The sequence below is a fragment of the Pan paniscus genome, chromosome 10 (assembly GCF_029289425.2).
Source record: "Pan paniscus chromosome 10, NHGRI_mPanPan1-v2.0_pri, whole genome shotgun sequence".
In the NCBI taxonomy this organism is placed as follows: Eukaryota; Metazoa; Chordata; class Mammalia; order Primates; family Hominidae; genus Pan; species Pan paniscus.
In genome coordinates, this window is record NC_073259.2 from 126,946,945 (window position 1) to 126,961,217 (window position 14,273).

Consider the following 14,273-nt stretch of genomic DNA (forward strand, 5'->3'; position numbering starts at 1 on the left):
CAAAATTCACTTTTTAAACCATTTTAAAGTATACCATTCAGTGGTTTATTGTATATTCACAATGCTCTGTAACCATCACTGCTATCCAATTCCAGAACATTCTCATCACCCCAAAAAGAGATCCTGTACTCATTAAGCAGTCACTCCCCATTCGCTCTCCCCAGCCTCTGGCAAGCACTAATCTACTTTCTATCTCTATGGATTTGGTTATTCTGGACATTTCATATAAATGGAATTACATAATATGTGGCCTTTTGTGACTGGCATTTTTTACTTAGCAAAATATTTTCGCAGTTAATCCATGTTGTGGCATGTGTCAGCACCTCATTCTTTTTTATGGCTGAATAATATTCCATTGTATGGAAATACCACATTTTGTTTATCCATTCATCCACTGATGAACATTTGGAGCATTTCCACTTTTTAGCTATTATAAATAATACTGCTATGAACATTTGTGTACAAACTTCTGTTTGAACATATGTTTCAATTCTCTTAGGTATATAGCTAGGAATGGAATTTCTGTGTCATATGGTAGTTCTTTGTTTGACTTCTTGAGTACAAGGGTTCTAATTTTTCCGCATCTTCACCAACAGTTGATAATTTCCTCTTTTTTTGATTGTAGCCATCCTAGTGGGTGGGAAGTGATATCTCTGTGGTTTTCATTTGCATTTGCCTAATAACTAATGATGTTAAGCATCTTTCCATGTGCTTAGTGCCATTTATATATCTTCTTTGGAGAAATGTCTATTCAGTTTTTTCTCCCACTTTAAAATTGGGTTGTTTGGTTTTCTGTTGTTGTTTTTGTTGAGTTATAAGACTTGTATATTCTAGATACTGTATTCTTATCAGATACGTGATTTGCAAATATTTTATGCAATTCTGTGGATTGCCTTTTCATTTTTTTTTTTTTTTTTTTTTTTGAGACAGGGTCTCACTCTGTCACTCAGGCTGGAGTGCAGAGGCATGATCTTGGCTCACCGCAGCCTCTTCCTCGTGGGCTCAAGCAATCCTCCTGCCTCAGCCTCCCAAAGTGCTGGGACTACAGGTGTGAACTACTGTGCCCAGCCACCCATTTTCACTTTTTTAATACCATCCTTTGATGCATGACAGTTTTTAATTTTGATGTTCAATTTACTTATTTTCTCTCTTGTTGCTTGTGTTTTTGTTTTCATACATATGAAAGTGTTGCCTAATCCAAGGTTATGAAGATTTACACTTATGGTTCCTTGTAAGAGTTTTATGAGTTAACTTTTACATTTAGGTCTCTGATCATTTTTGAGTTGATTTTTGTATTCGTCTTAGGTAGGGTTCTAACTTCATTCTTTTGCATGTGGCATACGGTTGTCTTAGCACCGTATGCTGAAAAGATTATTCTTTCCTCCATAGAATGGTATTAGTACCCTTGTTGAAAATCAGTTGATGATAAACACGTGGGTTTATTTCTGGGCTTCCAATTCTGCTCCTTTGATCTATGTGTTGATCATTTCCAGCGTCACATTGTTCTGCTTATTGTAGCTTTGCAGTCAATTTTGAAATTGGGAAATGAACATCCTCCAACTTTGTCTTTCTTTTGTAAGTTTGTTTTGGGATACCTTGCAATTTCATATGAATTTTATGGCCAACTTGTCCATGTCTGCAATAAAGGCAGGCAGCTGGAATTTTGGTAGCAACTGCATTGAATCTGTAGATTAGGTTGGTGAGTACTGCCATCTTAACAATATGAAGTGTTCCAATCCATGAAAATGGGATATGTTTCCATTTCTTTAGGTCTTCTTTAATTTTTTATAACAATGTTTTGTAGTTTTCAATGTACAAGAATGCTTTCTTTAAAAAAATTATAGTCATTACTAAAAGATTTGTTGTGTGATTAGAGCTCAGAGTCTGTCTTTCCAGGCTACAGGCTTCCACAGGGCAGCAAGCATTTCATTTTTGTGTACCATTGTGGCAGATATGGAGATGCACTGCTCAGATCTTCCTTCAAGAAAGGACTCATTGCCCAGTTTCAATGAGTGAGGCTAACTGACAACCTCCAGCTGTTTGCTTAATGAGTATTTGCCTCAATTTTTAAACCAAAGTTATACTATTCTCAGGAGAACCCCTGGCCAATGATTGAGCAAGATGATGAGAGCTGAGGGCATGCTATTCTCAAGACAGCCCCTAATCTATAGCTCAGAAAGGTGGTGGATGGTACAAGACCTGGTCATTTCTGCTCAGTGGGTCACTCCTCTAAAGGGCAGTGCTTATTCCAGAGCCCCCAGTTTGGCTAGTAGAGACTTTGTCAGGTCCGCAGTTGGGTCTGATGTCCCCTCCTGCTCAGTTCAGCTTCCTCCCTTTCCTTTTTGCATGTAGAACTCCCCAGTCACCCCTTTGAATTCCTAAGTCTCTCCTGACTTCTGATTCCTGGGGAAGCCAATTTGCATGAAATCATGTTATTCTCAGTATCTGGCTCATTGCTTGGCATATAATTCAATTTCTAGAAACACTTCCAAATAGAAAGAAAAGCACTCCTGTTGTGGAGCCTTGTGCATATAAGAAAACTCTGATTTTTTTTTTGTTGCCATCGATGTATAATTTTTCATCCTTGGTTCACTTGGTAGGGAGTCCAAGAATAAAAATTAATGAAGATGCATCACCTTTTTAGAAGTTTTGGCAAAATGAAGCCTGTTGATAGTGGGGTCAATTAGGATGATAAAGGGCCTAGAATTGTGTGGTCTGAGGAAAGAGAAGGTTATTATGGGAGAAGATGAGTCCTCAGTGTGGACCACTGTGGTCAGAGTAGAGTGACAGCATAGGACAGTGCTAAGGAAAGGAGGCTAGAGAGCTAACTTCAAATTTGAAAGGTGGAACATTTTTCTGTGTTGCTCCTCAAGGAAAAACTTGAATGCTAACTTCTTATCTTCCAGGTCTCAGATTAAATGTCACTGCCTCCGGGAAGCCTTCCCTGAACTTCCTCCCCTCTACCCCCAAGACTACATGAGGTCATCATGCATTCCTGTCATAACTCTGCACTTCTTTGAAACATTTTGTAAAGGCAGATCTAGGTCTGATTCATTTCCTGGTGGTATTTCTTCAGCAACAAGAACAGTTTCAGGCTCACAATAGATGCCTTATACACATTGGATGAATAAAAAAAACAAAACAAACAAACAAAAAACAAATGAGCTAGTGGTGAAAGTTGAAAAAGGAACAGATGTGGTTTTCATTAAAACAGTTCATAACACCAAGCCATGTCTGATAGTAGAAGGGGTCGCTTCCAAGAGCTGGCTGAAAAGAGTAAGGACACAAACCCAAGGCTTTTGCCTTCTGGTCCTGTGAATTTTTGTGGCACCAAAGCTTCCTTGAACCTACAGCTTGTAGCCTCCTGCATTCTTCTTGCTTCTGTCTGCATCCTTCTCCATCCACTAAGAGAGACTCGAATTGTTCTCTAAAAAGGAACATTGTGGAGTAAAATAGATTTTCCATCAGCTAGGAAAACTAATGCAAGTTGGAATATTTAAGAGCTACCCAGAAGAATAAATTTTTGGCTTCTCTCAAGCTCTAATACATTTCCCCAGTATGAGAATTTACCATTTACTGAGCACTTACTAGGCAGAAGACACTGTGTAATCAATGTGACATACAAACTATGAATCTTCAAATTCCTCTGCTTGATGGGAATTGTTACCTCCCAAATATGAAAATTTCGTGGTTTTCTTCAACTACCTTGGAATTCAGTGCTAATATCCCACTGTTTAAGGGAGCCAGTCTAGGCATACGACCAGCTTGGTAGTGGCATTCTACTATAGGATCAATAGACTGACTCCAGACAGTGGGCCGAGTGTCTTCTTGCACCGTTCAATGTGACTCAGATGATTTTGATAAACAGCCCAAGAAACTAGATGTGACATTTATGTTTGGACTTAGTCCCACAACCATGTAACACCCAGAAGGCTCTAACAAGCAAACGTAAAACTTTAATTTTATTATACAGATTTTTTTTTACAGTCTTGAATAAAGGGGAGTGACATTCAGAAGTACCTCCTAAATCATCAGAGAGAGAGAGATTCAATTATGTTTGCTGTCATTTGCGTTATCTGTACTTTGAAGAATGCTAATTTTCTAAAAATTGGTTACCTGAGTATGGTAAAAAAAGAAAAAGAAAAAAAAAAGTATCTCCCTAATCAAACAAGCTTTAGTTCCCTGAAAAGCTTAGTGCTGGGAACATTCAAGCCCTTTTCTTTTCTGGGAAATTGGGTTATGTTGTATAAGGTCGCCAGTGCAAGTGTGAGAGTCCTGATAAATTTTCTTTTGCATTTATAAAAGGAAGCAAAAGTGACATCTGAATAAGGAAGCCATCCAAGAGAGTTTGTGCATATAAAATTATTCATAATGGATTATGTATAATTAATCTTCATGCTTCATTCTCAGCTCCCCAGAAAATGTGCGTCTACCTTTGCAAACTTGCAGGCAATTGGTCAGAATGGTGAGAGTGAGTGTTAATCTTGAGGAAACCCAGTCCCAGCCAAGTGTAGATGCTTTAGTCAGGCTTCTTTTGATTGGAGTCAATAGAAACCCCCTCCACTTAGCTCCAGCACAATGGAGGCTTTGCTGTAAGATGCGGAAAGATCTCTTGGGAGTCCAGAGAAAGCAGAACTGTAGTCCTCAGGAAGGACAAGGTGCATACCAGGAACCAAGAGGGTGGTGGTAAGAAAAATAGGCTCTTCCAATCGCTTGCTGTGTGACCCCAGGTAAGTTACTTTGCTTCTCTGTGCCTTAATCTCAACAGGGGAGATGATAGTGTATATACTGCCATTGTCAATATAAAATGAGTTAATAATTGTGCTACGCTTAGCACATACTATATGCTTAATAAATATTCGCTGTTATTATTATAAACTTTTAAAAATTACATTTGTGCAGCTGTTTCATCTTCCTTTTGGTTGCTCATGACTTCAGCCTTTACAGTGGCTCCTGAGTCCACCTGAGCTTTTAAGTTCTAGTGCCTGTAACTCCCCAGAAATGATGCCTCCTCTCAGTTGAAGTTGCTAAGAGGAATAATCTGATTGACTCATCCCACCCAAATCACAGGCCCTTGCCAGCTCATGACTGGGATCCCTCTGGGACAGAGATCTCCCTGGTCCTTCTGTCAGGGGATGGGGTCCCATCAGCAGGGTTGTAGGTGAGGAGTTTCTCATTAGGGGGCATGGGTGAGCAACAAGCAGCTGGAGCACATCTAGGAGCACAGGTGTGGTCACTTCTGGCTGGGAGGTAAAGGAAGACCTTTCGTGGGCTTCAGGAACAGGATTATGTGTGGGGCTGTAGTTATCAGTGTAAATTGGAAGCAGTAGTTAGGGATGAACCATCATGGTAGTTTCAACTTACTTATAAATGGAATAACAAATATATATGTATATACAGTATGTGTCATTTAACGATGGGGATATGACTGAGCCTGTGTAGCTCTTAGGCTACAAACCTGTACACCATGTTACCGTGCTGAATACTGCGGGCAATTGTAACACAATGGTAAGTATTTGTGCATCTAAATATAGAAAAGATACGGTAAACATACAATATGAAAAACAAAGGGTACGCCTGTATAGGGCACTTGCCATGAATGAAGCTTGCAGGACTGAAAGCTGCTCTGGGTGAGCCAGTGAGTGAGTAGTGAGTGAGCATGAAGGCCTAGGTCATTGCTATACACTACTGTAGACTCTGTAAACACCATACACACAGGTTACACTCAATTTATTTAGTTTTTAATTGTGTTTCTTTAATAATAGATTAACCTTAGTTTGCTGCAACTTTTTTATTTTGTAAATGTTTTTAGTTTTTTAAAACTTTTTGCCTTTTTTGTAATAACACTTAGCTTAAAACACAAACACGGCCAGGCGCGTGGCTCACGCCTATAATCCCAGCACTTTGGGAGGCCCAGGCGGGTGGATCACGAGGTCAGGAGATCGAGACCATCCTGGCTAACACAGTGAAACCCCGTTTCTACTAAAACTACAAAAAAATTAGCTGGGCGTGGTGGTGGGCGCCTGTAGTCCCAGCTACTCGGGTGGCTGAGGCAGGATAATGGCATGAACCTGGGAGGCAGAGCTTGCAGTGAGCCGAGATCGTGCCACTGCACTCCAGCCCGTGTGACAGAGTGAGACTCCATCTCAAAAAATATATATATATATAAAATATATATTATACAGGAAATATATTATATATAATATGTATTATTATATTATATATTAATATATTATATAATATGTATTATTATAATATATTAATATATAATATGTATTATTATATTATATATAATTTATATATAATATGCATTATTATATTATACATAATATATATAATATGCATTATTATATTATATAATATATTATATATAATATGATTATTATATTATACATAATATATATAATATGTATTATTATATTATATATAATATATTATATATATGAAATAGGATCTCACTCTGATGCCCAGGTTGGAATGCAGTAGCACAATCATAGCTCAATGCAGCCTCACACTCCTGGACTCAAGCAATCGTCCCGTCAGCCTCCCAAGTAGCTAGTACTACAGATGCACGCCACCATGCCAGACTATTTTTATTTTTCATAGCAACAGGGTCTCGTATGTTGCCCAGTCTGGTCTTGAATTCCTGGCCTCAAGTGATCCTCCTGCCTTGGCCTTCCAACATGCTACAATTACTGGCATGAGCCACTGCATCCAGCCACTTTCTTTCTTTATATCCTTATTCTATGAATTTTTAAAATTTTTTTAAACTTTTTTTTGTTGAAAACAAAAACACAAATATATACATTATCTTAGGCCTACACAGGGTCAGGATTCTCAACATCATTGTTTTCCACCCCCATATCTTGTCCTACTGGAAGGTCTTCAGGGGGAATAACATGCATGGAACTGTCATCTCCTATGATAACAATGCTTTCTTCTGGAATACCTCCTGAAGGAGCTGCCTGAGGCTATTTTATGGTTAACTTTTAAAAACTATAAGTAGAAGGAGTACACTAAAAAAATAATGACAGGAAGTATGGTAGAATAAATATACAAACCAGTTACAGTCATTTATTATGAAGTATGTACTGTACATAATTGTATATGCTATGCTTTTGTAAAATATTTTTTCATTTTTTTTCTTCTATGTGGTATGGTTGATGTTGAGCCTGTGATGAGAAAGCTGGCCCCAGATTTCTCCAAGTCCACATTTCTGTCCCTCCAATTCTTACATGTCCAAAGACAAGGAACTATAGACATGCCTTTGTAGGAGGGCGTGTGTGCTATACTTTCATATGACTGGAAGTGCAGTAGGTTTGTTTACATCAGCATCACCACAAAAACTTGAGTAATGTATTGCAGTACAGCATTACAATGGTTAAGACATCACTGGGCAATAGAAAGTTTTTAGCTCCATTATAATCTTACGTAACCACCATCATGTATGTGTTCTGTTGACTGAAATGTCATTATGCAACACATGACTCTGTGTGTGTGTGTGTGTGTGTGTGTGTGTTTTCCTTCTGAGAGAGGGAGGGCAACAAAGAATTTGATGAATCTAGTTGAAGGGTATATGTGTTCAGTAAACTATTCTTTTAACTTTACTGTAGGTTTTAATTTTTTCAAAATTTAAAGAATGAGAAAAATCACAGTTTAACAAGTAAAGCAAATATTCTCATAATGGATACAAATAAGTATGTAAATGCACAAAGTGGGTAGTAAGCAAATGAGCTCAGGACTCAGCAAAGCCCAGATCTGCTTATCTCTTCTCTAAGTGATATTTTTCTCTCTGAGCTTCCGCTTCTGCATCTGTTAAATGGGCTCACATTACTGCCTCCTAGCCTGCTGAGGGGTTTCATTTATTGACAGATATGCCATGCTGGACTGATGTTCAGCTGGTAGGCATTGGTATAGCTGTGCTGGTTATTTGTAGCTAGCATCCACTCTGACTGGTTGGGTTGTCCTGGTTGTAAAAAATATGTTTGAATACTGTTCTTGATACGTGGCATGTAGTAAGAGTCAAATTCGTGGACACTGTCTTTAGTGCCATCATTATTGTTATGATCATTTGCAGCATCATTGCTGAGTGCCTTTGGTGTCCCCACCCTAGGGATTTGTAAAGAAAGAGGATTTGGGAATAACTGCTAGATTGGGTGGGGTAGGTGGCCTCAGCACTGAGTGTTTTAGGCACCTCAGAGAACAATATTCTAACATGAAGTAGATAAAGAGATTTCAGCAGTACCTCAGGCTGGGGTGAAGTGTGCCCTCCTGGCCCAGAAGAGATATACTCTATTTGCAAACTAAATGCAGGTACAGGCTGAAAGAGCAAAGGATTCCTTGGGGCTGCAGGGAGGTGGAGGGATGGAGGCTGAGACCTTGGGCCTGTGTCTGTGGGCTAGAAGGAGAAAATGTTGCAGATAGGAGGCCAGTTGTGCATTCCTGAGTGGGCCCCAGGTACAACTGGGTGGGATACAGAAGGGTGTATATTTCTACTCTTTCTGACTGTTGCCTTGAGATCCTTTACAATAATATTGATATCCGGCATGTAGTAGGAGTCAAATTCATGTACACTGTATTTTTTTTTTTTTTTGAGACGGAGTCTCACAATGTCTCCCGGGCTGGAGTGCAGTGGCACGATCTTGGCTCACTGGAACCTCCAACTCCCGGGTTCAAGAGATTCTCCTGCCTCAGCTTCCCGAGTATCTGGGACTACAGGCACCCACCACCACACCCAGCTATTTTTTTGTATTTTCAGTAGAGACAGAGTTTTACCATGTTGGCCAGGATGGTCTCAAACTCCGGACCTCATTATTCGCCTGCCTCAGCCTCCCAAAGTGCTGGGATTACAGGCGTAAGCTACCACGCCCAGCCCCATGTACACTGTCTTTAGTGCCACATCATCACTATGATTATCTTCAGCATCATCCCTGAGTGCCTTTGGTCTCCCCACCCTAGGGACTTGTAAAGAAGGAGGCTTTGGGAATAACTGCTGAATTGGGTGGGCACAGCTATGCCAATGCCTACCAGCTGAACACCAGTCCTGCATGGCACTCATTCTTGAGTGGGCCCTGGGTACAAGTGGGCTGGATACAGAAAGGTGTTTAAATCTGATGCTGTTTAAACCCATATTTCTACTCTTTCTGACTGTAGCCTTGAGATCCTTTAAAATAAGCTTGATAAATGTCTGTTTAAACCACAAATAGATGAATAGATAGATGTATGAGGGTGGATGGATTTAATACATAGAAGCAAGAATGAGAAAATCATTGAAAAATGGACAAATAAGTGAGTGGATATTTGAATGAATAAATGACTGAAACAATGAGGAGAGAAGGATTTAATAATTAATTTATGAATAATAAAAAAACTTTTATTGAGGTCTTTCTAAGTCCCAGATACTCTGCTAAGCAATGTACATGCATTATCTCATTTAATCCTTACAAGAACCCTATAAAATAGACACCATTGTCATTCCTATTTTATAAAGGGAAACTGAGGCAGAGAGAAGTAAAATAATTTACCCAAGATCACACATCTGGGAGTAATGGTGCCAGCATCCCAATGAATGCTTTTGTTTCTGTCCTTAACCACTGTGGTACCCTGTTGTCTTAGTCTGTTTGGCTGTTGTAAGAAAATACCATCAACTGCATAGCTTATCAAGGACAGAAGTTAATTTCTCACAGTTATAAAAGCTGAAAAGTCCAAGTTGAGGGTGCCAGCATGGTTGAGTTCTTGTGAGGGTCCTTTTCTGGGTTGCAGACTTCTTACTTCTTACTGTCTAGAAGCAAGACCACTACCCTCACGTGGTGAAAGGGGTAATTTCCCTTGGGCCTATTTTGTAAGGGCACAAATCCCATTCATGATGACTCTATCCTCATCATCTAATCACATCCCAAAGGCCCCACCTCTTAACACCACCACACTGGGGATTAGGTTTCAATGTATGAATACTGGTGGGACAGAGATATTCAGACCATAGCAACTGTGGACCAGAAATATGTGGATTTATTTTACTCCTTGGATAGCTGTTGGTCCCAGCACCTCAAGCCAGCTTAGAGATTCATTCATACATTCCACAGATATATATTGAGCACTTACTATATTCCAAGTCCTCTTCTAAGCACCAGGGATACATCAGCAAACAAGCAGACATGGCTCCTCCATACATAGCTTATGCTTCCATAGGGAAGACTGAAAATGAACAAATACGTAGAAGTAAATGCCATGCAGAAAAACAAATCATGCAAAGAATTATAGGAAAGAGGTGTAGAGGGAAGCTATTTTAGATACAGTTGTCAGGAAACATCTTGCAGAGGAGATACAAAGACCTGAATTATGCAAAGATCTGAGGTGAGGGCATTCCAGGCAAAGGGCACAGAAAGTGCAAAGGTGCTGAGGTAGAAATGAGCATAGAAGGTCTGAAGACTAGGAAGGAGGATGGCATGGTTGGACTGGTATAAGCAAAAGGGGGTGTGATAGGACATACAGAGAGGGAGACAGGTGCTAGACCTTTATCCTGGATTTTATAGGTCAAGATTTAAAAAATGGACTTTGTTTTAAAGGAGATACAGTGTCTGAATTACATTGTAAAATATCACTGTGGCTGGTATGGGTTGTTCCATTACTTTTGTCCTCAACCCAGAAAAACAATGGTATAAGAATAAAGAGCACCAGTTTGTCCTACTCTAAATGATTCCCCTCCTCTCCCTTCCTTCTTGGAACCCCATCTACCATTGACACTACTACCAGTTGGTACCAGCACATTTACTGCAAGCCATCCTCTTCTTGTGCTCTGTCTTCTCCTGGGGATCCTGGGCCTTGCTACTCATCCCAAAGACCCAGTCACCAGAAAAGTAAAATGGCAGCAATGTATATATCCAACAATAGGGGATTGGTTATGCAAATCTATTTACTATAACACTTTTGACCGTCAAAAATGATGTTGGGACAATGACAGGATCAAATCTGTCCATACCAATATTAACCTTGAATGTATATGGGCCAAACACTCCACTTAAAAGGTACAGAGTGGCAAGTTGGATAAAGAAGCAAGAACCAACTGTATGCTGTCTTCAAGAGACTTTTCTCACATGCAGTGACACCCATAGGGTTAAAGTAAAGGGATGGAGAAAAATCCACCAAGCAAATGGAAAATAAAAAAGGAATAGGAGTTGCTATTCTAATTTTAGACAAAACAGACTAAACCAACAACAACAACAAAAAAAAGAAGGGCATTACATAATGATAAAAAGTTCAATTCAACGAGAAGACTTAACTGTCCTAAATATATATGCACCCAACACTAGAGCACCCAGATTCATAAAACAAGTTCTTAGAGATCTATGAAGAGGCTTTGATAGCCACACAATAATAATGGCAAACTTCAACACCCCACTGACAGTATTAGACAGATCATCAAGGCAGAAAACTAACAAAGATATTCAGGACTTTTAATGCTTGACCAAATGGACCTAACAGACATTGATAGAACACTTCACCGAATAACAACAGAATATACTTTCTTCTTATCTGCACATGGCACATACTCTAAAACCGACCACACAATGGGACAAAAAACAATTCTCAAAAAATTTTAAAAAAAGTCATATTAATCACACTCTGGGATCATAGTACAATAAAAATAGAAATCAATACTAAGAAGATCTCTCAAAAACCATACAATTACATGGAAATTAAGCAATCTGTTTCTGAATGCCTTTTGAGTAAACAATGAAATTAAGACAGAAATCAAAAAATTATTTGAAAGCAATGAAAACAAAGATAAAACATATTAGAATCTCTGGGACAAAGTTAAAGCCGTGTTAAGAGGAAAGTTCATAGCACTACACACCCACATCAAAAAGTTAGAAAGATCTCAAATTAACAACCTAAAGTCACACTTAGAGGAACTAGAAAAACAAGAGCAAACCAACCCCAAAGCCAGAAGAAGAAAATAAATAACCAAAATCGGAGCTGAACTGACTGAAATTGAGATATGAAAAACCATAAAAAAGATCAATGAAACCAATAGTTTGTTTTTTGAAAGAATAAATAAGATTGATAGACTATTAGCTAGACTAATAAAGAAAAAAAGAGCAATCCAAATCAACACAATCAGAAATGACAAATGAGACATTACTACCAATACCTCAGAAATACAAAAAAAATCCTCAGAGACTATTATGAACACCTCTATGCAACTTACGTAGAAAACCTGGAAGAAATAGATAAATTCCTGGAAAAATAACCTCCCAAGGTTGAACTAGAAAGAAATTGAAACCCTAAACAGACCAATAAGAAGTTCTGAAAGTGAATTCATAATAAAAAGCCTACCAAGTAGAAAAAGCTCTGGAGCAGATGAATTCACAGCTGAATTCTACCAGATGTATAAAGAAGACCTGGTACCAATCCTACTGAAACTATTCCAAAAAAGTGAGAAAGAGGGACTCCTCCCTAACTCATTATATGAGGCCAGCATCATTCTGATATTAAAACCCAGCAGATTCTGGATATTAGACCTTTGTCAGAGGAACTTAAACAAATTTACAAGAGAAAAAACATTAAAAAGTGGGCAAAGGACATGAAGAGACACTTCTCAAAAGACATTCGTGTGGACAGCAAACCTATGAAAAAAAGCTCAACACCACAGATTATTAGAGAAATGCAAATCAAAACCACAGTAAGATACCATCTCAAACCAGTCAGAATGGCAATTTTTAAAAAGTCAAGAAACAATAGATACAGGCAAGGTTGTAGAGAAATAGGAATGCTTTTACACTGTTGGTGGGAATGTGTATTAGTTCAACCATTGCAGAAGATGGTGTGATGATTCCTCAAAGATCTAGAACCAGAAAAACCACTTGATCGAGATATCCGATTACTGGGTATATACCCAAAAGAATATAAATCATTCTATTATAAAGATACATGCACGTGAATGTTCAGTGCAGCACTATTCACAATAGCAAAGACATGGAATCAACTCAAATGCCCTTCAATGATAGACAATGGTACAAATATGCCATGGAATACTATGCAGTCATAAAAAGGAAAGAGACCATGTCCTTTACAGGGACATGGAAGGAGCTGGAAGCCATTATTCTCAGCAAACTAATGCAGAAACAGAAAATCAAACACTGCATGTTCTCACTTGTAAGTGGGAGCTGAACAAGGAGAACACACAGACACAGGGAAAGGAACAACACACACTGGGACCTTTTGGGGGATGGAGTTGGGGAAGGGAGAACATTAGGAAAAATAGCTAAAGTGTGCTGGGCTTGATACCTAAGTGATGGGTTTATAGGTGCAGCAAACCACCATAGCACAAGTTTACCTATGTAAAAAACCTATACATCCTGCACATGTACCCCAGAACTTAAAAAAAAAAAACCTGGCAGAGACACAATAAAAAAAAGAAAACTTCAGGCCAACATCCCTGATGAACATAGATGCAAAAATCCTCAACAAAACACTAGCAAACTGAATATAGCAGCATTTCAAAAAGCTAATCCATTACGATTAAGTAGGCTTTATTCCTGGGATGCAAGGTTGGTTCAATATATGCAAATCAGTAAATGTGAATCATCATATAAACAGAACTAACAAGGAAAACCACATGATCATTTCAATAGATGCAGAAAAGGCTTTTGATAAAATTCAACATTCCTTCATGTTAAAAACCCTCAACAAACTAGGCATTGAAGGAACATACCTCAAAATAGTAAGAGCCATCTATGACAAGGCCATAGCCAGCATCAAACTGAATGGCAAAAGGTGGAAGCATTCCCCTTGAGAACTATAATAAGACAACAATGCTTATTCTCATCACTCCTTTTCAACGTAGAACTGAAAGTCCTAGTCAGAGTAATCAGGCAAGAGAAAGAAATAAAAGGCATCCAAATAGCAAGGGAAGAAGGCAAACTATCTCTCTTCATAGATGATATGATTTGATACCTAGAAAATCCCATCGCTTTTGCCCAAACTTGTAGATCTGATAAACAACCTTAGCAAAGTTTCAGCATACAAAATCAATGTACAAAAATCAGTAGCATTCCTATACACTAACAATTTCCAAGCTGAGAGCCAAATCAAAAATGCAATCCCATTCACAATAGATGCACACACACACACACACACACACACACAACCTAGGAATAGAGCTAACCAGGAAGGTGAAAGATCTCTGCAACAAGAATTACAAAACACTGCTAAAGAACTCAGAGATGACACAAATGGAAAAACATTCCATGCTCATGGATAGGAAGAATCAA

General features: G+C 38.7%; 1 non-coding gene across 1 annotated transcript; it reads right to left on the minus strand.

The window, feature by feature from the left end:
• Nucleotides 1–7,147: 7,147 nt before the first annotated feature.
• LOC112436805 (small nucleolar RNA SNORA38) lies at nucleotides 7,148–7,278 on the minus strand. Its single transcript, XR_003025496.1, has one exon. It is a non-coding gene; the product is annotated as a small nucleolar RNA SNORA38 (small nucleolar RNA).
• Between the last annotated feature and the right edge of the window lie 6,995 nt (nucleotides 7,279–14,273).